The sequence below is a fragment of the Hyperoodon ampullatus genome (assembly GCF_949752795.1).
Source record: "Hyperoodon ampullatus genome assembly, chromosome: 2".
In the NCBI taxonomy this organism is placed as follows: Eukaryota; Metazoa; Chordata; class Mammalia; order Artiodactyla; family Ziphiidae; genus Hyperoodon; species Hyperoodon ampullatus.
The window spans coordinates 162,316,330-162,332,989 of record NC_136915.1 but is presented as its reverse complement, the minus strand read 5'-3'; positions in this window follow the sequence as shown (position 1 = coordinate 162,332,989).

The window sequence follows — 16,660 nt, the reverse complement described above, 5'->3', positions numbered from 1 at the left end:
TTCTCCTATTCTTCTGTCTTTGCAAGTATTATTTCCTCTTGCCAGGAATGTCCTTACCATTTCCCTTGCATCTGCCCAATATCTACTCATTAAGACTCATCTCAAATATCAGATTGTCTGTGAAAATTTTCCTCACATTTCCTCCTTGGCATAAATAAATACGAAGGAATTGTGGCGACTGATACATGTAGGGAAGCCTTTCTTTTGGAGGGGAGGAGTGGGAAAAGCTTGGAAGGAGGAAACTTCCAGGAAGGATTTCTTTACTCTTAAGAGATATTCCTCTTCTTAAACCTCTATGAGCCTCAGTTTCCTAAGTTGAATATAATACTTATCTTAGGGGGCTGTTAAAATAAATAAAGAAGAGTGTTCCAATCTCCATAACACCTCAATATTTATACAGGAAATTCTCTTCTCCTGGTCATTGGGTGGCCCCAGGAATTTACGCAGGAGTACACATCTTCAGAGACCCAGTACTCGGTTCTTAATAAAATGTTCTAATGGAAAACTAGGTTGTCAATTTACTAAAACAAAATTTCCTGAAATCCTTCTGCTGAAATTATGGTAGGGTGTGTTTTGTGAGCTACAAGTCACTATGCAAATATTTATGTTGTTAAAGGCGTTGCTGCTTTTAAAAGGCCAGTGGGGTCTTTGCTATTAGAATGATGCTCTTTTTGTCTAGTCAGTTCTGATAGAATAGAGCTCTGTCTCTCACAAATTAACACTTGTGGTTTTCACTCTTCCAGGAGTGACTGGGAGGGTGTATGAAATATGATAATTGGTCATTTTTCTGGGCACATATTTGATCCTAGTCTGACACTGGTAGGCACATCTCCGTGTAATTTGTTATTCTCCGTTTTTTGTGTGTAGTTAATTTTTATTGCCAGCACTGTCTGCTGTGGGAGCCAGCTTGTAGTGCTGTGGCCAAAGAGGAGCAAGGGCAATACATCTGGGAAGAGGGATTTTGGATAAACTAAAAAGTAAAATGTAAGATTCTGTGGTGGTTAAAATTCATGATGTGAATGAGTCTACTTTGCAAGTTGTATACCGTAAGTAGAAATTATTTCAGTGTTTATAGAGTCATTGAACGTCTGTAGGAGTAAAAAAAATTAGTTATACTTTAATGTGTTATATGCCATAGTAATATTCTCAAATTTGGGGATTTTTCCAGATGTCTTGGGACAGATCCCTCATAAACATGAGGATCTGTTGTACTTGAAGTCATCAGAAGGGTATCCATTTGTTGAGATTTGTGAATTCAACAGGAATATCTTTCTGTCACTGTGTATGTGCATGTGTGTATATCTTCTGAATGAAACTGGTAAGATCGTATAATTTAATAGTCTCATATATAAGGACTCTGCCTTTTCATTGCCTATAGGATAAAGTCCAGGCTTTTCTTTTTACTGTGGCAAACGTTGCCCTTTATACCTGCTTCTCCAGACTCAGTTCCTGTTGCTTTCCATCACTCGTGCATTTTACCCTCTAATTACATTGCCCTCAACTGTTGGTGGTTCCCTGAATGCCAGTGACAAAGGCTTTCACTGTTTGTCGCCTGTGTACATGGTATTTTCTCTCATGTTCACCTAATGAACTTCTATTAGACGTGAAGAGAGAGAGAGACCAGATATTATACCCTCTACTGCCCCACATTTCCACAGTATTTAAACATCCAGTTAAGGATTGGTAGAGAGGGAGGGTAATTTGGCATTGTAGAAAGCACGAAGGATTAGCAAACAGCAGACTTGTATTTAAGATCTACCTCTGCCTTTAACTGATTATGGGAGCTTGGCCAGATCACATGACCTCCCATTAGAGTGTTGTCTTACTGTAAAATCAGGGGATTGGAATAAAGCAGGGGGTGAGCAAACATGCCTGCCCCTTCTTTTCTTTTTCTTTACTTCCATTTTTCTTCCCTCCCCTTCTTTTTTATTCTTGCACATTTGAAGGATACAATGCTTTCACATTGCTTTATAGTAAATTACTACAGCAGTGATTCTCTGTGGGGAGTGGAGGGGTAGCGCATTTCCCGGGATGAGGGAGGCAAATATTAAAATAAGGGAAGACCTGGGGGTTTGAAATGTACTCCAAGGGGAGATCTCCAGAGCACCTTCCACCTCTTAAATAATATTCATCTGTGTTATTGCATGAGGCAAAAATATTTAAGGGTTTATGTAGCTTAGTTTCAAAAGGCTGTTCACGAGATCATTTTGGCTCTGAGGTTGAAAATGACACTAAATAAATGGCTACTAACGCCATCTGTTGGTAGGAAGAGTTTTACTTTTTATTAGATGTGTACTTTAGTCTCTGAAATTTTGCAAGTTGAAGATTTTTACGTCGAGGAGGTTTTGTATAATTCAGGAGAACTTTTTATTTTGAAAGAATTTCAAGCTAAAAGGAAAGTTATTATAAGAGTAGTAAAGAGAACTGTATGCCCTCTGTACAGATTCACCAGTTTTCAACATTTTGCCCCATTTGCTTTGTCATTCATTTATTTCTCTTTCTCTCTCACACACATACATGCTATTTTTCTGAAATATTTGAGATTAGTTTGCATGCCTCATATGCTTTTACCTCTTAATACTTCAACTTTATTTCTTAAGAACAAAAATTTTTTTGAAGGGCGTACGCGGTTTTTTTTCTTTTTTTTTTTTTTTAAAGAAGATGCTGGGGGTGGAAGTTTATTAATTTATTTATTTTTGCTGTGTTGGGTCTTCGTTTCTGTGCGAGGGCTTTCTCTAGTTGTGGCAAGCGGGGGCCACTCTTCATCGCAGTGTGCGGGCCTCTCACTATCGCGGCCTCTCTTGTTGCGGAGCACAGGCTCCAGACGCGCAGGCTCAGTAGTTGTGGCTCATGGGCCTAGTTGCTCCGCGGCATGTGGGATCTTCCCAGACCAGGGCTCGAACCCGTGCCCCCTGCATTAGGAGGCAGATTCTCAACCACTGCGCCACCAGGGAAGCCCAAGAACAAATTTATTCTTTTATATAACCACAATATAGTTATCAAATTCAGGAAACTGATAAAATACTTTGATCTACAGTCTGTATTCCGGTTTTGTGAATTGTCCCAATAACATCTTTTATAGCATTTACTGCCCTCCAATACAGGATGTATAGTTGTCATATCTCTTGACTTTCCTTTAGTTTGTAATGGTTCTTCAGCTTTTCTTTGTGCCTTGTAACAATGGTATTTTTTAAAGAACGCATTTATGGAATATTCCTCAGTTTAGTTTTGTCCATTTCCTTGAGATTAGATTCAGGTTATGCATTCGCAGCTCAAGTACTCATAAGTGATGTTGAGTCCCTCCCGGAGTAATCACATCAGAGGCACACGATGTCTGTCTGCTCCTCATTGGTGATGGTAAATCTGATTCACTCAGTCAAGGTGTTGTCCAGTTTCTTCACGGTATAGTTTCTTATTTTCCCTCTTGCAACTAATAAGCAGTCTGTGGGAAAACACTGTTTTTGTTTTTTTACTTTTTAAAAATTAAAGTCTTTGTAGAAAAATTTTAAATTAAAATTTTTTTTTAATTTAAAAATTTTCCAAAGTTAGGAAAAAATTGACTTGTAAACCTGGAGATAGCCACATTTTAGTGTATGTTGGTACAGTCTCTCTTCTATGCTATAATGATAATGACAACCAAAAAGGATTATACCTCAAATAATGTTGGTCAGATTGCTTTATTGATTTAACAGTAAGTTGTGGATATTTCCCCATGTATCACTGAGTATCCTCCTGTGGTATTTTAGTGGCTGCCTAGTGTTCCATTGTATATAATCCTTTGCCTACGGATTGTTCTGTGATGTTCAGTTTAGCCTCATGTTTCAGGTATAAGAATCTCCTGGGTGTCCAGGCTTTTGAATTGCCCTCCTTTTTAGACCATTTTGTTTTGCGTTTTAAGGCAGGCACTGCTATACTATTGCCTCACCTGAAATCTTGGCTCCGACATAGAGTCCTGATGTCTGTCTTGCTCCTGTCACACTGACTCGCCATGCTGTTTTTCTGTTCTGCCGTTTCATACTAACAAGCTGAGTTCCTTTCTCTGATCATTCTTAGGCCTACAGTGGCACACTTTTGCCAAGTTCAGAAATGCATTTCTGATTCAACTGAATTGTTTTTATGTTTTAATTGCTAAAATTGTGCAGTTTGGGGGGTTTTGTTTAATTTCAAGTAGTGTATAGTCTTATGAGTGGACTTCTATGGGCTAGTCTTCTGAGTTGAGCTTCTGGCCAAAATGCACACACACCCACCAAAACACACACACACAAACAAATGTTTGAAGCACGGTTCATCTTTTTGCTTGGAACTTCCTTTCTGTTGCCAGAATATCTGGTTAACCTATATTTATATTTTGGGCGAGGTCATATAGGAGATCTCAGAGCTCTTATGTATTAGAATCACTTGGCAAATTATCTTTAGTGAACCTTCTGTGCTGGAGGTAGAGTATAACCTTTAGAGGCATTATTTAATAGATTTTTTCCCCCTTTAATATCTAGTCATTTGAAAGTCTCTCTTCCCCTACAGCTAATTCGTTTTAGACCGTTTAAGTACATGGAAGTATAAGCTTTCTTTGTAGCTGTGGGCCAGTTTATAAATGGTTCATCTCATTACATCTACAATTTAGTACAAATAAGACAAAATTATATCTGAAAGACTTGTGTTGAGTCTTTATTGACTTAAGGCAAAACAGTTTTAATTCAAGCACAATCTTTAAAGTAGCTTCATCATTTATTTATTTATTTATTTTTGTGGTACGCGGGCCTCTTACTGTTGTGGCCTCTCCCGTTGCGGAGCACAGGCTCCGGACGCACAGGCTCAGCGGTCATGGCTCATGGGCCCTGCCGCTCCACGGCATGTGGGATCTTCCCGGACCAGGGCACGAACCCGCGTCCCCTGCATCGGCAGGCAGACTCTCAACCACTGTGCCACCAGGGAAGCCCAGCTTCATTATTTTTAAGCTTTCCTTTACACTTTGAGAAATAATGTCTGCTGTTTCATAGATGGGGAGGTTTAAGTGGGCCAGTTTCTTTTCATTGACCTTTTAATATATGCACTCTAGGTAGGGTATTAAAGTGGCAGTGTGGTAAGTGAAACAGTTTTGTGCTATCCTTCTCTTTTTCCTTCTAATTTAAGATCTCAGCTTACTTCGTTTTGAAAATCATCTTAAATATGTACCTAAAATATTTATAAATAAAATATATGTCTGGAAAAACTATAGAGATGTTTAAGCTTAAACAGTAATTTGGTAAGTGATCTAGTTAAACAGTCTTGCCGTGAAACAATTTAATAAGTTCTTTTGACAGGAGATTTCTAAATATGTAGATTAATTTAGACATTATCTTTTTTTTTTTTTTTTTTTCAACCTGGGTGGTGTGTGAAATTGCTAAACCTGTCATTGTGGTTGGCTTTACAGTGATTGAAGTTTCTCCAGAACGTCTTTTTTTTTCCTTACAGTTTCAGGGTGTTCTTATCCATGTGAATTGATATTGTTTGAAAAATGCTTTTTATCCTTTGATTAAGAACTAAGCAAAAAAAAAAAAAAAGAATTAAGCATAGCTTAGAATTTTTTATCACTTATTCTGTACTACTAAAGATACGTGGAATAATTTCAAGTTGTGTACTTCTAAATAAATTCATAAAATAATTTATAACATTCATGTTTAATTTACCCTTAGAAATTAGTCAGTTAGCATGCAAAGTGGTATCTCTCTTAAGGGACCTCTCAGCGTTAAATGCAACGATATAGTATTGCAAGCTATTTGTAGATTTATCTCCTTTTTGTCCTGAAAGATATAGTTATTATTAGTTAACATGTTTACACACTTAGAACTTCTAAGAAATGAATATTTTTTAAGTAAAAAAATTTTTTTTAATTGTTTAGTAAATTTATTTTCCAGTGTACTTGTGTCAAAATATGCTTTCAAAATGGTTCATTTAGAGGCATAGTTTACTTAGTTTTTCTAATTCATTAGTTTATATTGTAATTTTCACATGCTTCTGGAATTTAGAAGGTCTGCCTTCTTCTATTTAGAAGAAGGTCTGCCTCTTCCTCTCCTTTTGTTTTGTTTGTTGTTGTTTGTTTGTTTAAAGCCTCATTACTGATAGATGGACTGTGAGCCTCTGCCTAAATATTAGGAAAGTTCCTTGCTCAAGGCCTTACAGCTGGCTGGTAGTGCCCAAGCTAGGATTTGAGCCTAGGGCTTTCCAACTCCAAAATTTGTGTTCTTGCTGTTATACTCTACCATTTTTAGATGCATTGCGTTTTTCCTATATGATTTCATTTAATTCTTACAAAATCTCTCTGAGGTACATTTTATTGTCCCTTATTTATAAACAATTAAATCAGAGTTCAGAGATTACATAATTTACCCAGCATCACATACCTGGTTAAAGTCCTAGAATTAGTATTCCGTATCTTATGCTTTTCCCACTGAACTGCTTTCACTACCCCTCAGCGTGGGCAGGACCAGCATTCACAAATAAATATGAATTTTGTTAAATTTTTTTCTTTTAAATATCATCTGAGATTGCCATTTTCATGGCGTCAGGGCTTCTGAATTAGAATGGTGATGGAGGATGAAGGTGATAGAAGTTAAGAGGGTAGAATGTGATCATGGGAGTTTTATACAACTAGAAGACTAGGAGAGGGTCCTGGAGAGCAGAGGTTAGAGAAGCCTGGGTGGGAAAGGGGCCTGCACGTCACTTCAGATACTTTGCTTTTTTGGCAAAAGGTGAGAGTGTTGTTTACTACTCACCTTCCCTAAAGCCCAGTGGCATACCCCTGCATGGTAATCCTTGCAATACTGGTTTTAGTTTCCTAAGGTCATTTCCCTACTCAGAAACCTTTAATAGTTCCCAGTGCCTGTCCCTTCCAATTTAAATTCCCCCTTTTGACAGTTGAGACCCTCTGCAATCTGGTCCTGTCACTTCTTTGAACCTTTCCAGAGCTCATCAGAAAGGTTCTCCCCACCAAGCAGGTCAGTGTCCACATCATACCTTTTCTCTGGGCCACCTTTACTTTTAAATTTGCACCCTTGATGGTTTTTACTTAGCCTTTCTTCATACTTTTCAACCTGTGTTTCTTTATAAACCTATACGTCATTTTCTCCTGTAGAAATCATGCATCTCTTGAAGCTGATGCACAGCGTAACAAGTTGTAGTGTTCTCCGATTCTCTCATTTCTGCTCTTTCCCCTCTAGCCATTTATAAATCTGCTCAGAGGAAGAACAACCTTTTAGGTTCTCTTCTCTGGTTCCCTTCTTCCCTCATTTTGTCTCCCCCCCACACACACCCCCGTCCTAGTTTTTTCCTATCCATCAGTTTATCCTTCTTTCCTGTCTTGTTTTTCTATCCACCTGTCCTCCTTTTTTTCCTCCCTTCTGGCTGCCTATTCCTACTGTGTAAGCTTGGGCAAGTTACCTATTTGCTCATCTCTAAAAATGGGGTATAATATAATAACTTCATAGGGTTTGTTTTGATGATTGAGTAAATTTTTAATGAAAAAGTGCTTAGAGCAGGACCTGGATAATAAGCACTCCATAAATGTTAGCTTTTGTTATTGTTGTACCGTTTTGTGTATTTTAATGTATAAAACAAATGATAGGGTGTCTATAAAAGGAGAAGTTGTTTTTCTTCTTTACATAAAAGCAAGTTTTTATTTTTAAAAACAGTTATTAAATAGAGGTTAATTTAAAACTTTTAAACATTTTGACAGTCATCTAAAATCATTAATCATCCTAACAGTCTTGGTTAACATAACAGTTTCTACTCCTGACTTTACTTTTATTCAATACAAAGTTAAACAGAAACCAGGACAAGTTTTTCTACCTTGAGATAAATTAGTATTTCAGGTACATACTACAACATTCTTACTTGCTTGCTACATGGACTAATTTTGTGGTAAATTCTTTCTTTGTCTGAAGAATGTCTTTATGTTGCATTCTCTTGGATGAGAATTTAGCTGGGTATGGAATTTTAGGTTGACAGTTATTTTCTCTTGGCACTTTGAAAATATGTCATTTTCTTCTGTGTCTTTTGGTATTGTTGAGAAGCTTTCCATTTAATTCGTTCCTATGTAAATAAAATACCTTACCCACTTGTTTTTTAAATAAGTATTCTCCAGTTTAAAGTGATGTATATAGAATATGATTCTTTTTATTTATTTATCCTGCTCAAAGTTTGTGATTCCTGAATGTGAAGATATATGTCTTTCCCGTATCTTGGAAACTTCTCAGCCTTTCTCTCTTTAAATGTTGCCTTTCGTTATCTCTCTTCTTCTGGAACTCCTCTTAGACGTCGTGTTAGATCTTATTCTATTTTGTATTTCATTAGTCCTTCTTCGCATTTTACATACCATAAAGCCTTTGTTAGAATTTTTGCATAATTTCATTTCTCTTTTCTACTTCACAAATTCTCTCTTTAGTTGTGTTAATCTGATGCTTAATTCTCCAGTGACTCTATCTTCCTTTTCTTTTTAAAAATTTTATTTGGTTCCCTTACAAACGTCTGTCTTGCTTTTTTAATGTCTTATTGAATTTTCAGTTTCTTCTTTTAAGGCCGCTGGCTTTAATCTTTAATCTGGTTTTATAGCCTGTATCTGATAATTTTTCATCTAAAGTTCTCAAGAGATAATCCTAATGATTGTTGTGTTTCCTGCTTTTACTTGTAGTGGGTTGTTTGCTTATAGAGTTGGTAAATTTCTATTTTGAGCTTGCCGGCAGGGGGAATTCCGCATTGCCTGGGTTGAAGGAATATTCCACCCCCCCCCCGCCCCCCAAATTTTGTTCCCTCTATCTGCCTTGGGTTCCAGGAGTCTCACTGGCTTGTGAACATTTTATTTGAATTTCTAGTCTTGAAGGTCTTGGGCCATGCTGGTAGTATAAATTCAAATTCTGTGTCTGTGCTGGAGCATGCCTAGGATTACAAATTATCATTTTGTAGACACCCTCCACCAGCCACAGTGGTAAGCCCAGGCCAAGACACACAAGTTTCTTATCTTGCTGTACCAGAATTTTTTTTTACAGACCATCTTATCACTGATTGAGTAGACTATCAGTCTCTCTGGCTTTATTCTAGGTAAAAGTGTGTGTGGATGGGTTGGCGTGGGGAGTGTGTGCGTCTCAATTCCATTCTCATCTCTTGGTTGCTTTTTCTGTCCAACTGGTGTCAATGTCCATTTCTAAATTTCTCTTGTGGTACAAAGACTTTTACGTTGTTTTGCAGCCATGTTGCTAGAAATAGAAATCGTCATCATATTCTTTTAAATGTGTGTAGTATTGTGTGTATTGAGTATTTGATTGCCATTCTCCCTATACTTTTATTGTTAATTGGGCATTTATCTAATGTTATCCTGTGAAAAACTGCTTTGTTTAGTCATTTATTCATCTTTCCCAGATTAAATAGGAAATTGAGGTCAGTATTGTGTTTATGTGCCTGAGTGCAAAGATGAAAAATAATGGTTTTTCTGTTGTGTTTTGTTTTAAATATGGGTCTTTAAAATCAAGGAACTCAAAGTTCATTAAGGGAGACACATAAATATATCAGTGTGAAAATATAGCAATAGAATTCTGACAGAAGAGCAGTGGAAGCATAAAAGAAGGAGACTAATGACCTCTCTGTGGGAGGCATTGGGGAGCTCTTGTAACCCTGGATGTTCATCAGAACCCATTTCTTTTGTAATAACTTGAACTTGTTATAAGCAAATACCAAAGGTGATCTTGTTTAGTGCTATAGCAGAAATGGTTTGAAGAAGCAACCACATTTTTTATTAAACTTTTGTCAAAATAGCTCAGTATCAATCATGTCAAAGACAAAATCTTTTTTTGTTGTTGTCGTTACTCATCAGACTTTTTTTTTTAATTTATTTATTTATTTATTTATTTTTTTGGTACGTGGGCCTCTCACTGTTGTGGCCTCTCCCCTTGCGGAGCACAGACTCCGGACGCACAGGCTCAGCGGCCATGGCTCACGGGCCCAGCTGCTCCGCGGCATGTGGGATCTTCCCGGACCGGGGCACAAACCCGCGTCCCCTGCATTGGCAGGCGGACTCTCAACCACTGCGCCACCAGGGAAGCCCCTCATCAGACTTTTGATGGCTGTAATTATTGAAACAAAGTACTGGGGAATTTGGGACTAATCTCTAATTTTATTAGATAAAAAAATAAAGAAGGCAGTGCAAGTTTAACTTAGTGTCAGAAATGCTGAAAGTGCTATGATATACAGCCATTTAAATCTTTGGGCCTTCCATGAGTGTCATATAAAATGTCTTTTTTTTTTTTTTTTTTTTTTTTTTGGATTTCCTCTTTTATTTCTTTTTTTTTTTTTTTTTTTTTAGTTTCTGCTTTATAACAAAGTGAATCAGTCATACATATACATCTGTTCCCACATCCCTTCCCTCATGCATCTCCCTCCCTCCCACCCTCCCCATCCCACCCCTCCAGGCGGTCACAAAGCACCGAGCTGATCTCCCTGTGCTCTGCGGCTGCTTCCCACTATCTATCTACCTTACGTTTGGTAGTGTATATATGTCCATGCCTCTCTTTCCCTTTGTCACAGCTTACCCTTCCCCTTCCCCATATCCTCAAGTCCATTCTCAAGTAGGTCTGTGTCTTTATTCCCGTTTTACCCCTAGGTTCTTCATGACATTTTTTTTTTTTTAAATTCCATATATATGTGTTAGCATACGGTATTTGTCTTTCTCTTTCTGACTTACTTCACTCTGTATGACAGACTCTAGGTCTATCCACCTCATTACAAATAGCTCAGTTTCGTTTCTTTTTCTGGCTGAGTAATATTCCATTGTATATATGTGCCACATCTTCTTTATCCATTCATCCGATGATGGACACTTAGGTTGTTTCCAGCTCCGGGCTATTGTGAATAGAGCTGCAATGAACATTTTGGTACATGTCTCTTTTTGAATTATGGTTTTCTCAGGGTATATGCCTAGTAGTGGGATTGCTGGGTCATATGGTAGTTCTATTTGTAGTTTTTTAAGGAACCTCCATACTGTTCTCCATAGTGGCTGTACCAATTCACATTCCCACCAGCAGTGCAAGAGAGTTCCCTTTTCTCCACACCCTCTCCAGCATTTATTGTTTCTAGATTTCTTGATGATGGCCATTCTGACTGGTGTGAGATGATATCTCATTGTAGTTTTGATTTGCATTTCTCTAATGATTAATGATGTTGAGCATTCTTTCATGTGTTTGTTGGCAGTCTGTATATGTTCTTTGGAGAAATGCCTATTTAAGTCTTCTGCCCATTTTTGGATTGGGTTGTTTGTTTTTTTGCTATTGAGATGCATGAGCTGTTTATAAATTTTGGAGATTAATCCTTTGTCAGTTGCTTCATTTGCAAATATTTTCTCCCATTCTGAGGGTTGTCTTTTGGTCTTGTTTATGGTTTCCTTTGCTGTGCAAAAGCTTTGAAGTTTCATTAGGTCCCATTTGTTTATCTTTGTTTTTATTTCCATTTCTCTAGGAGGTGGGTCCAAAAGGATTTTGCTGTGATTTATGTCATAGAGTGTTCTACCTATGTTTTCCTCTAGGAGTTTGATAGTTTCTGGCCTTACATTTAGGTCTTTAATCCATTTTGAGCTTATTTTTGTGTATGGTGTTAGGGAATGATCTAATCTCATACTTTTACATGTCCCTGTCCAGTTTTCCCAGCACCACTTATTGAAGAGGCTGTCCTTTCTCCACTGTACATTCCTGCCTCCTTTATCAAAGATAAGTTGGCCATATGTGCGTGGGTTTATCTCTGGGCTTTCTATCCTGATCCACTGATCTATCTTTCTGTTTTTATGCCAGTACCACACTGTCTTAATTACTGTAGCTTTGTAGTATAGTCTGAAGTCAGGCAGCCTGATTCCTCCAGCTCCGTTTTTCGTTCTCAAGATTGCTTTGGCTATTCGGGGTCTTTTGTTTTTCCAAACAAATTTTGAAATTTTTTGTTCTACTTCTGTGAAAAATGCCAGTGGTAGTTTGATAGGGATTGCATTGAATCTGTAGATTGCTTTGGGTAGTAGAGTCATTTTCACAATATTGATTCTTCCAATCCAGGAGCATGGTATATCTCTCCATCTATTTATATCATCTTTAATTTCTTTCATCAGTGTCTTATAATTTTCTGCATACAGGTCTTTTGTCTCCTTAGGTAGGTTTATTCCTAGATATTTTATTCTTTTTGTTGCAATGGTAAATGGGAGTGTTTTCTTGATTTCATTTTCAGATTTTTCATCATTAGTGTACAGGAATGCCAGAGATTTCTGTGCATTAATTTTGTATCCTGCTACTTCACCAAATTCATTGATTAGCTCTAGTAGTTTTTCGGTAGCATCTTTAGGATTCTCTATGTATAGTATCATGTCATCTGCAAACAGTGACAGCTTTACTTCTTCTTTTCCAATTTGGATTCCTTTTATTTCCTTTTCTTCTCTGATTGCTGTGGCTAAAACTTCCAAAACTATGTTGAATAAGAGTGGTGAGAGTGGGCAGCCTTGTCTTGTTCCTGATCTTAGTGGAAATGGTTTCAGTTTTTCACCATTGAGGACAATGTTGGCTGTGGGTTTGTCATATATGGCCTTTATTATGTTGAGGAAAGTTCCCTCTATGCCTACTTTCTGCAGGGTTTTTATCATAAATGGGTGTTGAATTTTGTCGAAAGCTTTCTCTGCATCTATTGAGATGATCATATGGTTTTTCTCCTTCAACTTGTTAATATGGTGTATCACATTGATTGATTTGCGTATATTGAAGAATCCTTGCATTCCTGGAATAAACCCCACTTGATCATGGTGTATGATCCTTTTAATGTGCTGTTGGATTCTGTTTGCTAGTATTTTGTTGAGGATTTTTGCATCTATGTTCGTCAGTGATATTGGCCTGTAGTTTTCTTTCTTTGTGACATCCTTGCCTGGTTTTGGTATCAAGGTGATGGTGGCCTCGTAGAATGAGTTTGGGAGTGTTCCTTCCTCTGATATTGTTTGGAAGAGTTTGAGAAGGATGGGTGTTAGCTCTTCTCTAAATGTTTGATAGAATTCGCCTGTGAAGCCATCTGGTCCTGGGCTTTTGTTTGATGGAAGATTTTTAATCACAGTTTCAATTTCAGTGCTTGTGATTGGTCTATTCATATTTTCTATTTCTTCCTGAGTCAGTCTTGGTAGGTTGTGCATTTCTAAGAATTTGTCCATTTCTTCCAGGTTGTCCATTTTATTGGCATAGAGTTGCTTATAGTAATCTCTCATGATCTTTTGTATTTCTGCAGTGTCAGTTGTTACTTCTCCTTTTTCATTTCTAATTCTACTGATTTGAGTCTTCTCCCTTCTTTTCTTGATGAGTCTGGCTAATGGTTTGTCAATTTTGTTTATCTTCTCAAAGAACCAGCTTTTAGTTTGGTTGATCTTTGCTATCGTTTCCTTCATTTCTTTTTCATTTATTTCTGATCTGATCTTTATGATTTCTTTCCTTCTGCTAACTTTGGGGGTTTTTTGTTCTTCTTTCTCTAATTGCTTTAGGTGCAGGGTCAGGTTGTTTACTCGAAATGTTTCCTGTTTCTTAAGGTGGGATTGTATTGCTATAAACTTCCCCCTTAGAACTGCTTTTGCTGCGTCCCATAGGTTTTGGGTCGTTGTGTCTCCATTGTCATTTGTTTCTAGGTATTTCTTAATTTCCTCTTTGATTTCTTCAGTGATCACTTCGTTATTGAGTAGTGTATTGTTTAGCCTCCATGTGTTTGTATTTTTTACAGATCTTTTCCTGTAATTGATGTCTAGTCTCATAGCGTTGTGGTCGGAAAAGATACTTGATACAATTTCAATTTTCTTAAATTTACCAAGGCTTGATTTGTGACCCAAGATATGATCTATCCTGGAGAATGTTCCATGAGCACTTGAGAAAAATGTGTATTCTGTTGTTTTGGGGTGGAATGTTCTATAAATATCAATTAAGTCCATCTTGTTTAATGTATCATTTAAAGCTTGTGTTTCCTTATTTATTTTCATTTTGGATGATCTGTCCATTGGTGAAAGTGGGGTGTTAAAGTCCCCTACTATGATTGTGTTACTGTTGATTTCCCCTTTTATGGCTGTTAGTATTTGCCTTATGTATTGAGGTGCTCCTATGTTGGGTGCATAAATATTTACAATTGTTATATCTTCTTCTTGGATCGATCCCTTTATCGTTATGTAGTGTCCTTCTTTGTCTCTTCTAATAGTCTTTATTTTAAAGTCTATTTTGTCTGATATAAGAATTGCTACTCCAGCTTTCTTTTGATTTCCATTTGCATGGAATATCTTTTTCCATCCCCTTACTTTCAATCTGTATGTGTCTCTAGGTCTGAAGTGGGTCTCTTGTAGACAGCATATATATGGGTCTTGTTTTTGTATCCATTCAGCCACTCTGTGTCTTTTGGTGGGAGCATTTAGTCCATTTACATTTAAGGTAATTATTGATATGTATGTTCTTATTCCCATTTCCTTAATGGCTTTGGGTTCGTTATTGTAGGTATAGTCCTTCTGTTGTGTTTCTTGCCTAGAGAAGTTCCTTTAGCATTTGTTGTAAAGCTGGTTTGGTGGTGCTGAACTCCCTCAACTTTTGCGTGTCTGTAAAGGTTTTAATTTCTCCATCAAATCTGAATGAGATCCTTGCTGGGTAGAGTAATCTTGGTTGCAGGTTTCTCTCCTTCATCACTTTAATTATGTCCTGCCACTCCCTTCTGGCTTGTAGAGTTTCTGCTGAGAGATCAGCTGTTAACCTGATGGGGATTCCCTTGTGTGTTATTTGTTGTTTTTCCCTTGCTGCTTTTAATATGATTTCTTTGTGTTTAATTTTTGACAGTTTGATTAATATGTGTCTTGGCGTATTTCTTCTTGGATTTATTCTGTATGGGACTCTCTGTGCCTCCTGGACTTGATTAACTATTTCCTTTCCCATATTAGGGAAGTTTTCAACTATAATCTCTTCAAATATTTTCTCAGTCCCTTTCTTTTTCTCTTCTTCTTCTGGAACCCCTATAATTCGAATGTTGGTGCGTTTAATGTTGTCCCAGAGGTCTCTGAGACTGTCCTCTGTTCTTTTCATTCTTTTTTCTTTATTTTTCTCTGCATCAGTTATTTCCACTATTTTATCTTCCACCTCACTTATCCGTTCTTCTGCCTCAGTTATTCTGCTATTGATCCCATCTAGAGTATTTTTCATTTCATTTATTGTGTTTTTAATCGATGCTTGATTCATCTTTAGTTCTTCTAGGTCCTTGTTAACTGTTTCTTGCATATTGTCTATTCTATTTCCAAGATTTTGGATCTGGGAAATAGAATCTTGGATCAGCTTTACTATCATTATTCTGAATTCTTTTTCAGGTAGACTGCCTATTACCTCTTCATTTGTTAGGTCTGGTAGGTTTTTATCTTGCTCCTTCACCTGCTGTGTGTTTTTCTGCTTTCTCATTTTGCTTATGTTACTGTGTTTGGGGTCTCCTTTTTGCAGGCTGCAGATTCGTAGTTCCCGTTGTTTTTGGTGTCTGTCCCCCGTGGCTAAGGTTGTTTCAGTAGGTTGTGTAGGCTTCCTGGTGGGGGGGACTAATGCCTGTGTTCTGGTGGTTGAAGCTCGATCTTGTCTTTCTGGTGGACAGGTCCACGTCTGGTGGTGTGTTTTGGGGTGTCTGTGGCCTTATTATGTTTTTAGGTAGCCTCTCTGCTAATGGGTGGGGTTGTGTTCCTGCCTTGCTAGTTGCTTGGCATAGGGTGACCAGCACTGTAGCTTGCTGGTCGTTGACTGAAGCTGGGTGCTGGTGTTGAGATGGAGATCCCTGGGAGATTTTCGCTGCTTGATATTATGTGGAGCTGGGAGGTCTCTTGTGGACCCGTGTCCTGAAGTTGGCTCTCCCACTTCAGAGGCACAGCACTAACTCCTGGCTGCAGCACCAAGAGCCTTTCATCCACCCGGCTCAGAATAACAGTGAGAAAAAGTAGAGAGAAATAATTAGTAGAAGAAAGAAAGAGAGACTGAAAGAAAGGAAGAAGGGAAGAAAGGAAGGAAGGAAGGAAGGAAGAAAGAAAGGAGGGAGGGAGGAAGGATGGAAAGAAAGAAGGAAAGAAAGGAGGGAGGGAGGGAGGAATGAAAGCAAAAGGAAGAGTGAATGGAAGAAGAGAGGGAGGGAGGGAGGAAGGAAAGAAAGAAAGAAAGACAGGAGGGAGGGAGGGAGGGAGGGAGGAAGGAAAGAAAAAGAAAGTGGAAAGAAGAAGGGTGGGAGGGAGGGAGGGATGGAGGAAAGAAAAAGAAAGAAGGAAAGGAGGAGCGGATGGAGGGAGGGAGGAAGGGAAGGGAGGAAAAAAAGAAAGAGCAGGTAAAGTAAAATAGAATAAAGTATGAAATATAGTAGCGTTATTAAAATTAAAAAGTAATTATTGAAAAAAAACACGGACCGATAGAACCCTGGGACATATGGTGGAAGCAAAGCTATACAGAGAGAATCTTACACAGAAGATTACACATACACATTCACAAAAAGAGAGCAGGGGGAAAAATCAAAAATCTTGCTCTCCAAGTCCACCTCCTCGATTTGGGATAATTCGTTGTAAAAAGAGGAAAAGGGCGAAAAGTCTGAAATCTTGCTAAGTCCACCTCCTTAATTTGAGATAATTCGTTGTAAAGAGAGGAAAAAA